Source organism: Cricetulus griseus, chromosome 2 (assembly GCF_003668045.3).
Source record: "Cricetulus griseus strain 17A/GY chromosome 2, alternate assembly CriGri-PICRH-1.0, whole genome shotgun sequence".
Classification (NCBI taxonomy): Eukaryota; Metazoa; Chordata; class Mammalia; order Rodentia; family Cricetidae; genus Cricetulus; species Cricetulus griseus.
Window position 1 is genome coordinate 267,445,634 of NC_048595.1, and position 18,524 is coordinate 267,464,157.

The following is an 18,524-nucleotide window of genomic DNA, read 5'->3' on the forward strand; positions in this document are numbered from 1 at the left end:
GAAAACTGAAAGCAAAATCCAGCCAACTGAAACTCTTACTCTACATCACCCTGACCACGCCCTTGCAGGCATGGTCAGGCAGACCTGTAGCCAGTCCCTAAGCAGGTGTGGCTACAGGTTCCACTACAAGAATTCAAACTAAAATCAATCAAAAGAGAAGAAGAAGGTAATTTTATATTCATCACAGGAAAATACATTAAGAAGAAGTCTCAATTCTGAACATCTATGCCCCAAATACAAAGGCACCTACGTTCGTAAAAAAAAATTACTAAAATTTAAATCACACATAAGCTCACACATTTATAGTGGGAGACTTCAATACCCCACTCTCACCACTAGACAGTAACACCAGACAGAAACTTAACAAAGAGACAAAGGAATAACAGAAGTTATGACCCAATTTGGATTAACAGACATTTATAGAACATTCCATCCAAACACAAAAGAATATACCTTTTTCTCAGCGCCACATGGAACTGTCTCTAAAATTGACCACATAGTTGGCAACAAAGCAAACCTCCACAGATACAAAAGAATTGAAATAACACCCTGTAGCTTATCAGATCACCATGCTTTAAAGTTAGAATTCAACAATAATACAAATTGCAGAAAACCTACAAACTCATGGAAATTGAATAACACCCAATTGCACCATTCCTGGGTTGAGAAAGAAATAAAAAATGAAATTAAAGACTTCCTATAATTCAATGAAAATGAAGTCACAGCATACCTAAACTTATAGGACACTTTGAAAGCAGTACTAAGAGGAAAGTTCATAGCTCTAAGTGCTTACATGAAGAAACTAGAGAATAGTCACACTAGAGAATTAACATCACTACTGAAAGTTCTATAACAAATAGAAGCAAACTCACCCCAGAGGAGTAGACACCAGGAAATAACCAAACTAAGGGCAGAAATCAATAAAGTCAAAACAAAGATGGGCTGAGAAAGAAATCAGAGAAACATCACCCTTTACAATAGCCACAAACAACATAAAATATCTGGGGCAATGGTAATGGTAACCAAACAAGTGAAAGACCTGAATATCAAGAAATTTGAGTCTTTAAAGAAACAAATTAAAGAAGATACCAGAAAATGGAAAGATTTCCCATGCTCTTGGATAGGTAAGATCAACATAGTAAAAATGGCAATCTTGCCAAAAGCAATCTATAGATTCAATAGGTTGAATCTATTGAATATACTGGCACAAAATACTGGCACAAATATTCACAGACCTTGAACGAACAATACTCAACTTTATATGGAGAAACAAAAGACCCAGGATAGCCAAAACAACCCTGTACAATAAAGGAACTTGTGGAGGCATCACCATCCCTGACTTCAAACTCTATTATAGAGCCATAGTCCTGAAAACAGATTGGTATTGGCACAAAAATAGACAGAAAGACTAATGACATTGAATTGAAAACCCTGATATTAACCCACACACCTATGAACACCTGATTTTTGACAAATAAGCTAAATATATACAATGGAAAAAAAGAAAGCATTTTCAACAAATGGTGCTGGCACAATTGGATTTGGAATGCAGAAGATTGCAGATAGATCTATACCTGTCACCATGCACAAAACTTAAGTACAAATGGATCAAAGATCTCAACATAAGTCCAGTCACACTGAATCTTCTAGGAGAGAAAGTGAGAGATACCTTTGAACAAATTGGTACAGGAGGCCACTTTCTGAACATAACACCAGTAGTACAGACATTGAAAAGTACAATTAATAAATGGTTCTCCTGAAACTGAGAAGCGTCTATAAGGCAAAAGACACAGTGAACAAGACAAAACAGCAGCCCCAGAGTGGGAAAAGATATCCACCAACCCCACATCTGATAGAGGCTGATCTCCAAAATTTACAAAGAACTCAAGAAGCTAGTCAACACCAAATAATCCAATTAAAAAGTCGAGTACAGAATTAAATAGAGAATTCTCAATAGAGGAATCTAAAATGCCTGATAGACACATAAGAAAGTGTTCAACATCCTTAGCCATCAGGGAAATGAAAATCAAAACAATTCTGAGATACCATCTTACTCCTGTCAGACTGGCTAAAATGAAAAACACCAATGACAGTTTATGCTGGAGAGGATGTGGAGAAAGGGGAACACTCCTCCATTGCTGATGGGAGTGCCAACTCATACAGCTACTTTGAATATCAGTATGGAGATTCCTCAGGAAAATGGGAATCAATCTACCACAAGATCCAGCAATTCCACTCTGAGGCATATACCCAAAATTAGCACATTCATATAACAAGGACATCTGTTCAACTATGTTCATACCAGAATTATTTGCAATAGCCAGAACCTGGAAGCAATCTAGATGCCCCTCAACTGAAGAATGTATAAAGATAATGTAGTACATTTACACAATGGAGTACTACTCAGCTGGGAAGAAAAAACCAATTGGATCTTGAAATTCACAGGAAACTGGATGGAACTAGAAGAAACCATTGTGAGCGAGGTAACCCAGTCACAAAAAGACAAACATGGTATGTACTCACTCATATATGGATTTTAGACATAGAACAAAGGATTACTAGCCTACAATTAACACTGCTAGAGAAGGTAGGAATCAAGGAGGACCCTAAGAGAGACATGTATGGTCTCCTGGAGAATGGGAAAGGGACAAGGCCTCCTGAGCAGATTGTGAGCATTGGGGGAGGGGGAGAGGGAGTTAGGAGAAAGAGAAGGAGAGAAGAGGAGGGGAGAGGAGGACATGAGGGAACAGGAAGGTTGATGGGGGGAGGGATAGAGGAGAGAAAGATAAGATATACTATAATAGAGGGAGCCATTATAGGTTCAAAGAGAAAGCAGGCACTAGGGAAATGTCCAGACATCTACAACGATGACACCAACTAACAATCTAAGCAATAGTGGAAGAGGCTACCTTAAATGCCCTTCCCGGATGAGATTATATGCCATTCTGGAGCCTTCATCCAGCAGCTGATGGAAGTAGAAGCAGACACCCACAGCTAAACACTTTGTTGAACTGAAATCCAGTTGCAGAGAGGGAGGAGTGATGAGAAAAGAGGTCAAGACCAGGCTGGTGATACCCACAGAAACAGCTGACTTGAACAAGGGGGAGCTCATGGACCCCAGACCGATAGCTGGGAAACCATCATAGGACTGATCCAGACCCCCTGATCATCAGTGTCAGTTTGGAGGCCTGGGCAGACTATGGGGCCTCTGGTAGTGGATCAGTACTTATCCCTAGCATAGGAATGGACTTCAGGAGCCCATTCCACATAGAGGGATACTCCCTCAGCCTAGTCACACAAGGGAGGGCCTAGGCCCTCCTCCAAATGATATGACAGACTCTGAAGATCCCCCGTGGAAGGCGTCATGCTCCCTGGGGAGCAGAAAGGGAATGGGATAGGGAGTTAGTGGGGGGCAGGGGAGGAGAGGAGGGAGAGAGAACTGGGATTCATATGTAAAACAATATTGTTTCTAATTTAAATAAAAATGGAAAAAAAGAACAAGACCATTTCCCTCCACCAAGAAGGAAGTCTGCTCTGCTGTATTGTCAGCCATCGTGATGACAGGCATCTGCACGAGCCAAGAAGTAGCCTAAATGTTTAATGAGGCAGGAACGTCATTCTTCAGTTGCTGTGTGGAGCCACTGACAATCTGAAAAGATCACCTCCGTTTGTTTTAAACTGGGAATAGGTTGCTGAATATTTAATGCATGCCAAGGCATTCTGCTCAGTGAGGGGCCAAGCAAGGGTCAGGTTATGGCTGCCTGCTGTTCCTGGGAGGCATCAAAGTTAAACCGAGTCTTCAACAACACTGGTGCAGCATTATGTACATGGATATTAAGATGGGAAGCCACACTCCTGCCCTGGTAGGGCATTAGCAAGAATCAGGAGCAAGCTCTTAGAGCAAATGAGGAGCGAACCTCACTGTTACCACCACTGTCCACAGGTGTTAGGAAAGGAGTCATCAGTAATCTTTATTATGTTTGTAGGGGGTGGGGGAAGACTTTGAGTCTAGTTGATTCTATGACTTATTTGTGGTATTAAATAACTCAAGCCCAATATATAAGGATATTTGTGAACAGTAGCCTCATAGCCAAATTCACTCAACTGATTTAGAGTCTGTTTTCATTAAATGCATGAGCCTTGACAGAGGCTCAGGAAGCAGCAGAAGTAAAACCATGAAATGTCGGCTGATGAAATGCATCAGGGAGACTCCAAGGCTTTTGCCCAAAGCGTGCTAAACAATGGGCATGCTATTTGCTAGAATAAAAAGGCAAGAGAGATGTGGAGTGAGAAAAAACAGAAACTATAATTTCAGAGAGTGTTAAACTTGAGATGCCCATTAAATAATCAAGTTTAGATGTGTGTTATAGAGTGGGGAATGCTTCTGTTCTTGTGGAGATGTTTTCAGTTCAAATATATGGAGTTCAGCTAAATCACATTGCCTGGGGAATGTAGTGTAGAAGTGTGCTGAACATTGAGGTCTGAGTCAAGGGAAGCAGACACTTGGCCTCAGTAAGTTGAGAAGACCCCAGATAGGGCCCTGAGGAGGAAGGCCAGTGGGGAGGAAGAACGGAGAGAAAGGGTCCAGTAAGAATGCAGTGCAGACAGTGTCTCTATATGGGAGCAGAGGTTGTGTCAAGAGTCCAGGGGTTACACAGAATGAAGTGGCTATTGGACTAGTAACATGGAGGTCACTGGTGCCTTCATTTAATAATGGTCTGTGAGGTGTAGTGGGGACAAAAGCTGTGTGTTGGGTCAAGAGAGAATTCCTAGGAGGGTAGGTAGAGAAGGTAAAGGACAGGGAAGAAAGAACTTTGGTATAATGGCTAACATGCAAATGATTAGTGATTGTGCTGACAGAGGGAGTCAAGGGTGGTTGATATGTTTTTTTGTTGCATTTTGAGTGAGAATTATCACTCTTCATTTGTATGGTGGTGGGGACAGCCCAGAAGACAGGAAAAAATGGCAGTAAGAAATAGAGAACTGTCCTTGAATAGGCAGAAGAGGTAGAGCCTGCACAGATAGCATCAGAGCATGGGCCATTCATCACTGATAAAGGAGAGCAGGTGCAGGCATACAGAAACACATTAATAACGGAATGAGGGCATGCTGAAATAAATTTTCCCAATTGTTTCTAATGAGCTTGTCTATTTTAAGATACTGAATTATATGACCTGGATTACTTTAGGCTGGAAAACATCCAATAACAATTAGCTCTAATAATAGGAATTATCATAAGAAATTTCCAGGTAGACAGTTGTCTACCTGGAACAAAAAAATCCAGGCTGTTTCTAAACTTTTACTTGAAGTGGTCAGGGTTGGCTAGCCAGTTCTGACATTTCTTTTTGGTTGCTGCAAGATGGTTGCTGTAGGCAAAATAGTATCTGACCCAGCAAGGATAGCATAAGCAAGTGTGTTACCCAGGATTCTTCAGAAGTGATTAGAAAAAAAAAAAAACAAGTACGGTATGGAAACATATGTATATGGATTGGTTTGTGCAATTGTAGAGGCTATAGAAGTGCCATAATCTACCACCAACAGCTGGAGCCCTAAGAGAGCTGGTACAGAAATTCAATCCCAAAGACCTGGTCAGAAGAACTGATGCAGAATCCAAGATCCCAAAAGCCCGAGAACAGGAATGCCCCATGTATTAGGGATTGATGTCCAGCTCCAACAGTTAGTCAAAGGCAGGCAGTCTCTCTTCCTGTATCTGTTCAGGTTCTCAAATAATTCTGCAATGTCCGTCCACACTGAAAGGTCCATGTACTTTACTTAGGTCACTAATTCAAAAGCCTGTCTTATCCAGAAGTACCCTGACAGACATCCTAGAAATGAGATTCAAAGTTAACAGCCATGGCAGTGAAGTAGGTACACAATGCTAAGAGTCCCAAGGACAAACTCCACTCCCCATGTATTCTTGCTTCCCGTGTAGCAAGAATCCCTGTGGATGGAATTTTCACATGCTCATCTTCTTGATGGAGCTGGCTGGCAAAGTGAGCATCTGGCATTTCAGAGCCTTTGTTGGAAAGAAGTGAAGTAAAAATGTAGTGAAGATTGACCTCTGAGTCAACCATGAAGTCCCAGATTTGTTGCAGTGTGTCGGCTGATTACAGACAATGGTGACAGGTGTGAACTTGTGAAGTAAATGCCAAGAACGGATATTAAATTAATAACTCCATTACTTTAAAGTGTGCCTCAAGGAAGGAAGCAGACCCAGAAAGAAAATGACTTGCCTAGGCTCAAATGATCAAGGCAGAGAGAGCCTGCTTACTCAGGCCTGGGTTCCTAAGCCAGTAGTTTTCTCATTAAATGTGGGGTTTGTGATCTATGTCCTTCGTTATGTTGCCATGGTTTTATTTATTTTTACTAATTATTGTGTCTCTCCAAGTATCTGTGTGCATAATACAAATGGGAGGCACAGCCTACAGGGGAAGGTCATAGTACAACATCATGGAGTTGATTCTCTCCTTCCATTGTCACATGGGTTCTAGAGATTGAACTGGGGTCATTAAGTTGTGCAACAAGCCTGTTTCCTTGCTGAGCCAACTGCAGCCCTCACAGTGATTTTACACTGATGTAAATCATATGTTCTACACAAACATACACCTGGCAGAATGACTTCCTGCCCTGTCATTATAGGCACTCACCTTTATTTTTCAGGACAGGTAAGCAAGTTGTAGTTCTCCCTCTTACCTTTCTTGAGTCACACAGCACTCGACCAGAAGTAATGGAACCATCAGTGGCAGCCTCTGGAGAAAGTTCTACACAGTCTGTCACCTTGGTATTAGCATCACCAAATTACTATGACTTGGCTTATTCCCATTATTATCTCAAGTCATCCATCAACTGTCATTCTCCATTTTTTGTTGTTAAAAAATATACACAACCTCCAGTTGGCCATTTTGACCACTCTGGTATTCGTTCAGATCAGGGGTATTGTGCACGTTAGCAACGCAATGCAGCCATCAGAGCTATCTATCCATGAGCCCATTCAGTGATTCCACATGAAACTCTGGCCATGAAAAGGGACTCCTATCCCCTCCTCACCACCAGCCTCTCATAATTACTATTCTATTTTCTGTCTTTATTCATGTGAATTTCTAGGGACCACATTAAACTAACATTACACATCTTTTCATGCCTGAATTACTTCCATTAGCATAATGTCTTCAAGGTGGTGTATATAAGGACTTCATTTCTTTTTATAATAATATTCAACTGTGTGAACATCCCACACTTTGATTAATCAGTGAATCTGATGGTAGATGCTTGTGCTGTTTCCACCTTTAACCATCCATTCTTCATATGGTCAAATGATTTGTTTTCCTTTTCTTAATATTCAGCCTTGCTCTTGTTCATACACTATTTCCCTACAAGCATCCGCATTCCTTTTCCCACACCACAAACTAATCATCTTCATTCCATAACGTGCAGATGAAGACTCTGCTCTGTTCTTTCACTTGAAAAAATTGGGCAGGATGCAATGCAACAGGTTTCATCATAGTATATTTGTGTGTAGGTGTGTGTGGAGGAAGGGGAGTATAGAAGGAGAGAGGAAGGGAGAGAAGGAGGGAGTGAGGAATGGATGGAGAGAGAGAACATTTTTCTCATCTGCTCCCCTCCTCAGGGATCTCCAACCCCATGCCTCATCTGATTCCCTTTCTTCCACCACTCACCCCTACTTCTACACACATCCTGCTACCTTTGCTCTTTCCCCACAGCCTCACTCTCATCTGTTCTCATGCTTTTTTCTTGAAAACAGTCATCCTGGATGGGGTGGAATAGTGTCTTAGTATTCTAATCCACATTTTGCTAATAGCAAAGGATGGTGAACAGTTTTTCAAGTATTTATTGGTCATTTTTAAAAATAACTTTATTCAATTTATTAGCTCATTTGATTGTAGCATTTATTTTTTATGTTTAGTATTTCTTTATATATCCTGGATATTGGCGCTCTGTCTCATGGACAGTTGACAAATATCTTCTCTGTAGGCTATCCACCACTCTAGTGATTATTTCAGTCACAGAAAGACAAACATGGTATATACTCACTCATAAGTGGATATCAGACATAGAGCAAAGGATACCCAGACTACAATCCACAACCCAGAGAATCTAGGAAAGAAGGAGGACCCTAAGAGAGACACATACCCCCAGAAAAGGGGTAAGGACAAGATCTCCTGAGTAAATTGGGAGATGGAGGGAATAAGGATGAGACAGGAGAAAGAGGATGGGTGAAGAGGGGGAGGAGAACATGAGGGATCAGGAAGATCCAGTTGGGGAAGAATAGAGAAGGAGAGTAAGAAAAGAGATACCTTAATAGAGGGAGCTATTACAGGTTTAAAAAGAAATCTGACACTAGGGAAATGTCCAGGGATCTGCAAGGATGACCTCAACTAAGAATCTAAGCAATTGTTGACAGGTTACCTTAAATGTCCTTTCCCTATAATGAAATTGGTGACTACCTCAATTGCATCATAGAGCCTTCATCCAGTAGCTGATGGAAGCAGAAGCAGAGATTCACAGCCAAGCACTAAGCAGAACTCCTGGAATCCAGTTGTAGAGAGGGAGGAGGGATGAGCAAAGGGGTCAAGGCCATGCTGGGGAGACCCACAGACACAGCTGACCTGAGCAAGTGGAAGTTCATGGACCTCAGTCTGACAGTTGGGGACCCAGCATAGGACCAAACCAGGTCCCCTGGACATGGGTGTCAGTTGGGGAGCTTGGGTAGTCTATGGGGCCTCTGACAGTGGAACCAGTATTTATCCCTAGTACACGAATGGACTTTGGGAGCTCATTCCCTATGGAGGAATTCTTTCTCAGCCTAGACACACAGGGGAGGGCATAGTTCCTGCCCCAAATGATGTGTCAGACTTTGTTGATGCCTCATGGGAGGCCTCACACTCACTAGGGAGTGGATGGGGGGTGAGTTGGGGGGTTGGTGAGGGATATGGGAGGATGGGAGGGAGAGGAAACTGGGATTGGTATGTAAAAAAGACTTTTTAATTTAAATAAAAATTTATTTAAAAAAAGAAAAATGACTAACACCTATTCTCATAAAGCATACATTTCTACCTAGTCAAAAAATCCTTCTCTTGGAGTTAGGGAGACAGCTCAGTCATTCAAGTGCTTGCCATACAAGCCTGGGGACCTGGGTCTGACCCTCAGGACACATGTACAATCTGGGTATAGTGGTATATGCTTATAAACCCATTGCTGGGGAGGCAGAGACAGGCAGATCTGGTCTCTAGGGCTAGTTGGTTTGTCAGCCTACTCTAACAAGTGAATTCTTGGCCAGTGAGAGAGACCTTGACTCAAAAATAACAAGATGGATAGCTCCTAAGAAGAGATTGACCTCTGGCCTCCATGTGCACACACATTTGCGTGCTCACTTGAATACACTTTACACCCACACAGGAATATTCATATAGGTGTATTCACACCTACATATACATTTCCTTTTCTTTTTCTAAGCATCTTCTCAAAAATTTCTGAAGCTTTTCTTTAAATGTTCATCAATAATTTTTCTTGAAAGCCTATGACACTGGGCATGGCAGCACAAGCCCCTAATTCCAACACTTGAGAAACAGAGGCAAATAGGTTTCTTTGAGTTTAAGGACAGCTTGGTATACATAGTGAGTTACAGACAAGCCAGAGCCACCCAGTTACCACTTTTAAGTTGTCATTAACCATCCCTACAATGTTTTTGGTCATTTTAAGAGGAATGCTTTTTTGTGAAAATCTGGTCAGCAAAGATAGATTGAACTAATTATAAATGAACATTTACATGGCCAATGTACAGTAAGAACTTGGAATAACGCTTCTTTACTTATGATATTTTGACATTTGAGGTTCTTGCAGGCTGGAGAGACCATTCCTAATACAGCTAGTTAATTCCCAGAGTGAGTAAACAAGTCATATGAAAATATGCCTTTCACACACAGACCAATGGATTCCCCAAGTCCACTTCCCAACCATCTTCTTTACAGGATTAATGCGTCAAGCCAAGAGTTTCCTTGTTCAAAATCAACAAAAGTACAGATATAAAGTAACCAGAAACCACTAGTAAAGTCCAGTCTCTACCAATGTTATCCACTTAGCTAATTTTAACTTGTACCTCATGGGCTGCCTCATTTCTCCTCAGAAAACACCACAAAGGCCATGGTCTATGTTTTCCTCGCTTCTCTTTCCTTTCCACACTGATGTTTATCCATGTGACATGATATGTCCCTCTTCTGCTGGGAACAATGAAGTATCAATTATTTTAGTTGTATTAACCTCTAGGTTATCACTCAGTCGCCTGTATAAGTCATAATTCCTGTAGTTATGTTGAGAGAAAGGACCAATCAAAACCACACTGCTGTCCAGACAATCCGATACACAGTTGTGGCTTATTTTACCTTCTTATAATTTAAGCCATACCATGCAAAAAGACATAAGGTCTGATATCGTAGCTCATAGGCATGTTTACTAGGTTGACACTTGATGGTATCACAGAGCTTCAAGTTTGGGAGGATTATTGCCATTACCTAGCAAGAAATAGTCTTTGTAGAACTAATCTGCACAGTGTAACAAACACATCTTCCTTATTCCTATAAGTGATGTGGGCATCTGTCAGGTGGGGTGCTTATGTGATCAACCTCAACAAAATTCCTAGACTCTGAGTTCGTAATATTTGCCCCAGTGCTCATGGCATCTGTGTGGTTCTACAGAGAGAAGGTTCTTGCATGCTGGCATCTGTCCTCTGTGGATTTGGTCTCATGTAAGTTTTCTTTTATGAATGTACTTCCTATAATGAATCACAGGCATAGGTACAGCTATCTCTGACCCTGCCAATCATGAAAGCCACTTGGCCACTTCGGATGCTGGAACTTCCTTGTTTTTTCCATTCAAATCAATCCTGCTCCATACACATCATTAACTCAGGTTGATGCATATTGTTGTCATTTTCAAGGTTAATTTCTCTCCCTAGAATTATGGAGGCATCTGACAAGAAGCCTGCAGAGTGTGGATGCTGCAGTTTCACTTTTTTTTTTTTTTTTTTTTTTTTTTTTTGGTTTTTCAAGACAGGGTTTCTGACTTTGGAGGTTGTCCTGGAACTAGCTCTTGTAGACCAGGCTGGTCTGGAACTCACAGAGATCCACCTGTGTCTGCCTCCCCAGTGTTAGGATTAAAGGCGTGCGCCACCACGACCTGGTACAGTTTCACTATTACCTCCTGTCCTATAGCCAGGCATTCCGCAATAGTATCCTCCAGTTGTTCACAGCTTATGTGTAGACATCCTACCACAACAAGCTTCAGACAACCCCAGGATAGCGTGACCTCAGTCCTTGCTTTCCACTTCAGTGAGTTTGCTCCTTAACCCTCTGAATTTAGTCCCTAAAACCATCTGGCGCTGGACTGTTTTTATTTGGAAGACTTTTTAGTACTGCTTATATTTGGGGTTATAGGTCTGTTTAAATTGTGTATCTGATATTGATTTCAATTTGGTATGGGGTACCTATAGAGAAAATTATGTATTTCCTTCACATTTTACAATTTGGTGGCCTGCAGGTTTTTAAATTATGTCTTTATGAATTCTGGATTTCCTTAGTGCCTGTTGTTATGTCCCCCTTTTCATTTCTAATTTTCTTAATTGGGATATTCTCTATCCATTTTTTTAGTTAGTTTGGGTAATTGTCAATCTAATTGATTTTCTCAAATAACTAATTTGTTGTTTCATTGATTTTTTGTATTTTTGTTGTTTCTTTTTCTATTTTATTGATTTCAGCACTGAATTTGATTATTTCTTGCCATCTATTCCTTTGGGATGTGATTTCTTCTTTTTGTTTCTAGAGATTTCATGTGTGCTGTTGAGTCACTAGTATGAATTTCTCCAATTTTTTGATGTAGGCACTTAGTGCTATGAACTTGCCTCTTAGAACCACCTTACTGTGTTCCACAAGTTTAAGTATGCTATGTATTCATTTTTATCCAATTCTCCGAAGTCTTTAATTTTGTTTTAAATTTCTTTTTTTTTAAAGATTTTATTTATTTATTATGCATACAGTCTTCTGCCTGCCAGCAGAGGGCACCAGATGTTATTTAAGGTGGTTGTGAGTCACCATGTGGTTGCTGGGAATTGAACTCAGGACCTCTGGAAGAACAGTCAGTTCTCTTAACTGCTGAGCCATCTCTCCAGCCCCCTGTTTTAAATTTCTGTCTTGAAATATTTTTATTCAGCAGCGAGTTGTTTAGTTTTCAGAGCTTGTAAGCTTTCTGTTTTTTGTTTTGTTTTGTTTTGTTTTTCTGTTGTTGTTGATATCCAGCTTTAATCTCTGGTGGTCTGATAGGATGCAGAGAGTTATTTAATTTTCTTGTATCTGTTGGGACTTGCTTTGTGTCTGAGTGTGTGGCTGGAGAAAGTTCCATTAGGTGCTGAGAAGAAGGTATATTCTTATGTGTTTTGCCAAAATGTTCTGTAAATATCTGTTAGGTCCATTTGGCTTATAACATAAATTAGCTTCAGCATTTCTCTGTTTAGTTTTTGTCTAGATGGCCTCTCCATTGGTAAGGGTGGGGAACTGGATCTTCCTACTATCACTGTGTGAAGGTCCACATGTAACTTAACCAGCTGTAGTAGCATTTCTTTTATGAGCCTTGGCACCCTTTTGTTCTATGCTCCTCTGCAGGAACCCATAGGTACACGTGCCCCAGGAGCCAAGGACGCCAACAGGAAAAACTATGACAAGTGCCCCTCAAGGCAGATAGACCAAGCCAACCCCATGTTTGCCTGCAGTTCCCCCTTTCTTATTTTTTAGTTTCAAGGTATGCAAGTCAGTCTTCAAAGAAGACATGGAGTAGCAAATTAATCTTAAGGTTATTATGCTTCCCAGTTACCAAAGTGGAACCCAGGAGCATCGGGCATGCAAAACAATGTGGCGTAGCAGTAGGAACAGCAATTCCACAGTCACACCCTCCCCCAGAGGCCTTTCCCCCAGCCACTAGTCTCCTCTTCTGAGTCCTTGTTGGTAGAGAGACTCTGTTCTCCCTGGCTTGATGACCCTGTCACCCCATTTGCTTTCTCTTCTTCAGGTGAAGCCTCTCCAGATGCTCCTGAACCTCTTTGTACATCCTCCATAGGTGGAGTCAGCCTTTCAGGAATCCACAGCTGAGGAAAAACACAAACACAGCCTGGACTCCCTCGAATTACTGGATCCAGATGTTCCATTGACTGACATAACGTCTCTCCAAAGGACCGTGGCCCTGAATTATTTCAAAGGGGTCCCAAAAATGTTCCACAGCAGGAAGGCCATCCTTTAGCCCAAATTAAAAAAATTTAAGTATGTTAAAAATGGAAGATAAAATATTGTGAGGAGTAGCCATGTTACCCTTTCCCCCTCCTTTATTTTAAAATAACACTTAAGTTGTCAATCAACTCTTTCCTCAAATGATTGGCCCTGCAGGTTATGTGGAATGCCTGTGGTGTGGCTTAGAATATACTGTTGTCAAAATTCCTGAAAAGGCCTGGCAGTGTATGCTGGAGCATTATCAGTTTTCACTATGTTACAAGGGCCTAAAGTAGCAAAAGCTCTGACTAAAACGGTGATAACATCTTTAACTGATTCTCCTGATAGGGGACAGAAAAATGAGCCATGAGTAAGTGTCCCCAATGACATGAACATATTTAACTTACCAAAACTGGGGACATGAATAACATCCATGTATGACTTGGCAATAATCCTTGGGGAGTCACAGCATGATAGTAACTCTCACACACAAAGAGCATTCCTTACCTACCGGGTGAGGCTGCTCTGTTTTAGTGAAGAACATTTTTATCAATGCTAGATCATACATATAAAAGTGTGCATGAGACTTCCATGCTTCCCTTGGGTTGTTAGCTCCTGGGAAGAGAAAGCCTTAAAGGGACTCTGCCATTGCATTAATTTCAGACAAAGGTCCTAGAAGATGAGACTGTGACCTAATATGGCCACAGTAACCTGGATTTTCCCATGTCTACAATTCCTGTTGAATTAATTGTAATAAAGTAGGAATAGAGGTGCCTGGAGCAGGGGTCCACACTGTTTCTAGATGCTATACTGGTGGGATTGCATGTTGTGAATCAGAATACAAGTTCAGAAGTTGAGGGTGATGGAGTAAAGCATTGCCAATCACGAATAGTTCCATGTGTTGTACAGAAGCACCCGAGTGAGTAAAAGTCAATGGAGCCTCTCTCGAAACCAGGCCACCCAGCCATCTTTTGTGGCATCTACCAATGATTGCATTGCAGAGGGTATCTTCTGAAACTTGGTACTTTTAGGAAATAAAATAGCATGTTCTGATGCAAAATCAGTAAGCTTGCTGGAAGGAAAGTGATTATCAATTTGAAAATGATACACAGAAAAAGTCAGTGTTGAGTCATCTGAAGTATTCATCAAAAATCCCAGTATTTTTATCATAAGGAGTCCAAATTTTTGGTGGCTCTTGTCCAAATAGTTACTCTGTGCGAGGCCTGCCCAGAATTTTGAATGCAGCAACCAGAAGCCAATTTGGAGTGATAGCATTTTGGGGCTGATAGAGAGATGTGTCTCTCATCCCAGATGTATCTTGGGCCCTGGTCCCAGGGCCACCCTGTGGAGATGTTGGGAGAAGGGATAGCTACCAATGAAGGAACAGCACAGGGATGTGAGACACGCTGGAGCTGATCCTTCCTATGCACACTTCCACAGGCTGCAAGGCCATGCACACAGGCTCAGCCCATTCTCTAGGAGACGAAGAATCAGGACTCCCCTGAAGAACATCTAATAAAGGTTGAGGTTGTGGTGTGGAATTTTTGATCTAGATTTAACACAACTCAAGCTCCCTAGCAGTTTTTGGAAACCATTTAGAGTTTTTAAGATGTCCTTCCTGACTCCCACCCCTTGAGGAACAATCACTGAAGACATCATCAACTTTCCTAGATATAAGATTGGAGTATCATGTTGAATTTTCTCAGGCACTATAATCAGTCTATAAGGGGTTAATCCAATTTTGACTTCAGCGAACAAATCTTCCAGAATTCTTGTTATTTTCAGCAGAAAGCAGAGTATCATCCATATAATGTATAATAAAAGCAAGAGGAAACATCTTTCTAGCTCTCTTTAAAGCAGTAGTAACAAATTTACGACAGTTGAGGCACCATCTGCCCTTGAAGGACCACAGCCTGAGATAACCCTTTAGTACACAAAAACACAGAAGCAAATGTAATTATTAACAAGTCTTTTCTTTCAAAAGGGATGGATGGCAGTCTGGCACACAACATTATCATCCTGTGCCTCCCCATCAGGTGACTAACCACCTGCAAAAGACAAGAAATAAAATCCTGATATGACTCATCAGGCCTCTAATTTTAAACGTTCCTCTGGCTTTTTTCCAGAATTTGGCAATTTACACCATGCTTGCAGGGTCAAGATATTTATTGTCCATAAGCTTCAGGAGGACACCTGCCATTGTGTATCACCCTATGTGCCTTTTCCTGCTAACATTTCAAAAGGTTATGAGCACATTCTTTTGCGTTGAATTCTAGTAGCTTGGTCCTGACATCTTTCTGAATAGTCAGCCCACCACAGTAAATATCCACCCCTAGTAAGACAAGCTTTTGCTAAGTTCTTCTAGTCAGAGGGAAGAAAACTTCCCCAGAAATAGAACCAAAGAGAGACAATGTAAAGGGAGCAGTTAGTCCATGTTGAGCACAAGCCTACTTAAGATCCTGAAGAGTCTTAAGTGAAACAGGTCTATAATTTTTATCTCACTACCTGAGTTATTAGAATCTGGTGTTTCATTCACTGGGAAAAGAGAACTACTTCCATGCCCCCTCCCATATCCTGGGCTCAATACAGAGCCTCTTGCACCAGATACCTATATTCTGCCAAGCTTCTAGATGCTTCATTGACTTCCGAGGAAACAGAGTCACACAGGGGGCCTGAATGCTCCACTGCCTGAGGGAGTTTCTTGGTTTCTCAGGAACCGACAGGTACACAGTACCCCAGGAGCCATGGACTCCAACTGGATAAGGCCTCTCAATGAAGCTGGACCAGGCCATCCCCATGATCCACTGCAACAAAGAATTCTTATTTGCAGATGTTGTGACTCTAAAGACTCTGCCAGAAAACTCTTAGAACTGATGAACAGGCTTCAGCAAAGTGTCAAGATTAAGGAAAATATCAGTAGTCTACCTATATACTCATGACAAACTTGCTGAAAATGAAATAATGGAAACAATTCCATTCACAATTGCCTTTAAAATGTATTAAAATCAGTTAAGGATGTAAAGATTTCTACATTGGAAACTTCAAAATACTGAAAGAAGAAACTAAAGAAGACCTTGAAAGATATGGAGATGCCTCAAACTTGTGGATTAGAAGGACAAATAGCAAGAAAACAAAAAGCAATCTATAGGCTGTGTGAATGCCAATGCCATTCTTCACAGACATAGAAGACCCATCTTAAAATTCACAGAGAGCACAAAAGATCTGACAGCCAAAGCAACATGAGCAGAAAGAACCGTGATGGTGGCATTACCGACTTGATTTCATGTTATAGTACAGAGTAATAGTAACATGGACAGACATGTAGCTCAATGGAATAGAATGAAGGACCTATGTATAAGCATACATCTACAACCACCTCCACCTGATCTTTGACAACAATACCCCAATACACCAAGGAAGGGTGGCCTTTTCAACAAATGTTGCTGGGAAAACAGGATATCCACATGTAGAAAAATGAAACTATATCTCACTTTCACAAAATCGACTCCAAATACATCAAAGACATTAATGCAAGATCTAAAACACAGAAACCTTTAGAGGAAAAGGTAGGAAAACAGTTTAAGGTAGAGAAATAAACAAAGACTCAAGTCACTTGGGAAACTATGGCAACAGGTGACAAATGGGACTTCATAAAATTAAGTCTTGGGCCAGCAGATGGATCAGTGGATAAAAGAGTTCAGTGATTGGACCCGCATGGTAGAAGGAGAGAATCAATGCCACGCTTTGTTCTCTGACCTCCACACATGTGGTTTGTACTCATTGTGTACAAATGAGAGCTCCCCCACCCCCCACATGCACGCACACATACACACACATACAACACACACACACACACACACACACACACACACACACACACACTTGCACATAAATATTATTTAATTTTTAAAAATTTCTTCTGCTCTGCAAAAAAAAGCCAAACAGTTAATTGAGTGAAGAGACAGTCTGAAGAATGGGAAAAAGTGTTTTCTAATATGCATCTGGAATGTGACATATAAAAAATATATAGCTAAATAGTAAACAAGAGATTATATAACACAATAAGATAAAGGAATGAGCATTGGTGGGTAGACAAATTACAAATGGCCAATAAATATGTAAGATGTTTAATTTATCATCAGAGAAATGTACATTAACACTGCATTAAGATTCTACACTGCCTCAATCAGTATGGCAGTCATTACTAAGAAAAAAAACATAAAATTAAATTATTTTTAAAAGTAGAAACATAAGGAACTCTTCCAAACTCCTCTAGAAATTCAGTATTATTCTAATACCAAAAGAAGGTAAAGATCCAACAGCAACAATAAAATTACAGGCCAAATCCCAGATGAAAAAGTTCTAATAATCCTCAATAAAATATTTACAAACTGTGACGATGCAGTTCTCTGAAAATATCTTTGGCCTTACAATGGCATCATTTAAGACTATTGCTGTCCTTCTGTTTATTCAGTCTGGGTAAGTTTGTCCTGCTTTGAAGAGAACAATGTAAGCATCTTTAAAATTCCTTGAATTTTCTGTGCAATTGGTTTTACAAACTAAGCCAAAGGCATAGGTTTAATTTACACACTGTTCCATGCCCCTAACCCAAAACAATGTATTGAGTGTGCTGTGGTAATCATTTGCCGAAAGCAGCCAATAGGTTGATAGCAATCTTAAACAAAACAAGTATCACCCTAATATTGGAAGTAGTGTGTGTTGATAGCATCTATTTGCTGTTTTGAGTGCTGTTCCAGGTTAGTTGGTTTAGTAAAAGAACTACTTCCCTTGAACAACTCGGCTAAAGATTGCTGTAAAAAGTGTCCCTAATACCTCACCCATGCCATGTTCTTGGTTGTTAATAGAGAGCAAAGCCCTTTTTTAGGGACAGACCCAGACACAGATACACACAGACAGGGACAGACAGAGCAGACACAGGCACAACCAACATAGGCACAATACATCAGGGAGACCCAGGTACAGACAGATCAGACACACACAACAGACAGACAGCAGGCAGACCTGTAACCACAGAGTGCAAACAGACAAATGACACAGGGACAACACTGGAAATTTCAAATTTGAACTTGCTCTTGGTCAAACAGATCCAAGAGGAGTCTGTGTTTTTATTCATTAATGCAACATATGTTGCAGCAACTCTAATACTAACACATAGCAAAAAGATCATCTATCATGATCAAGTTGGCTTTAACAAGGTGATTCAAAATATATACATAAAATATAATAAATCATATA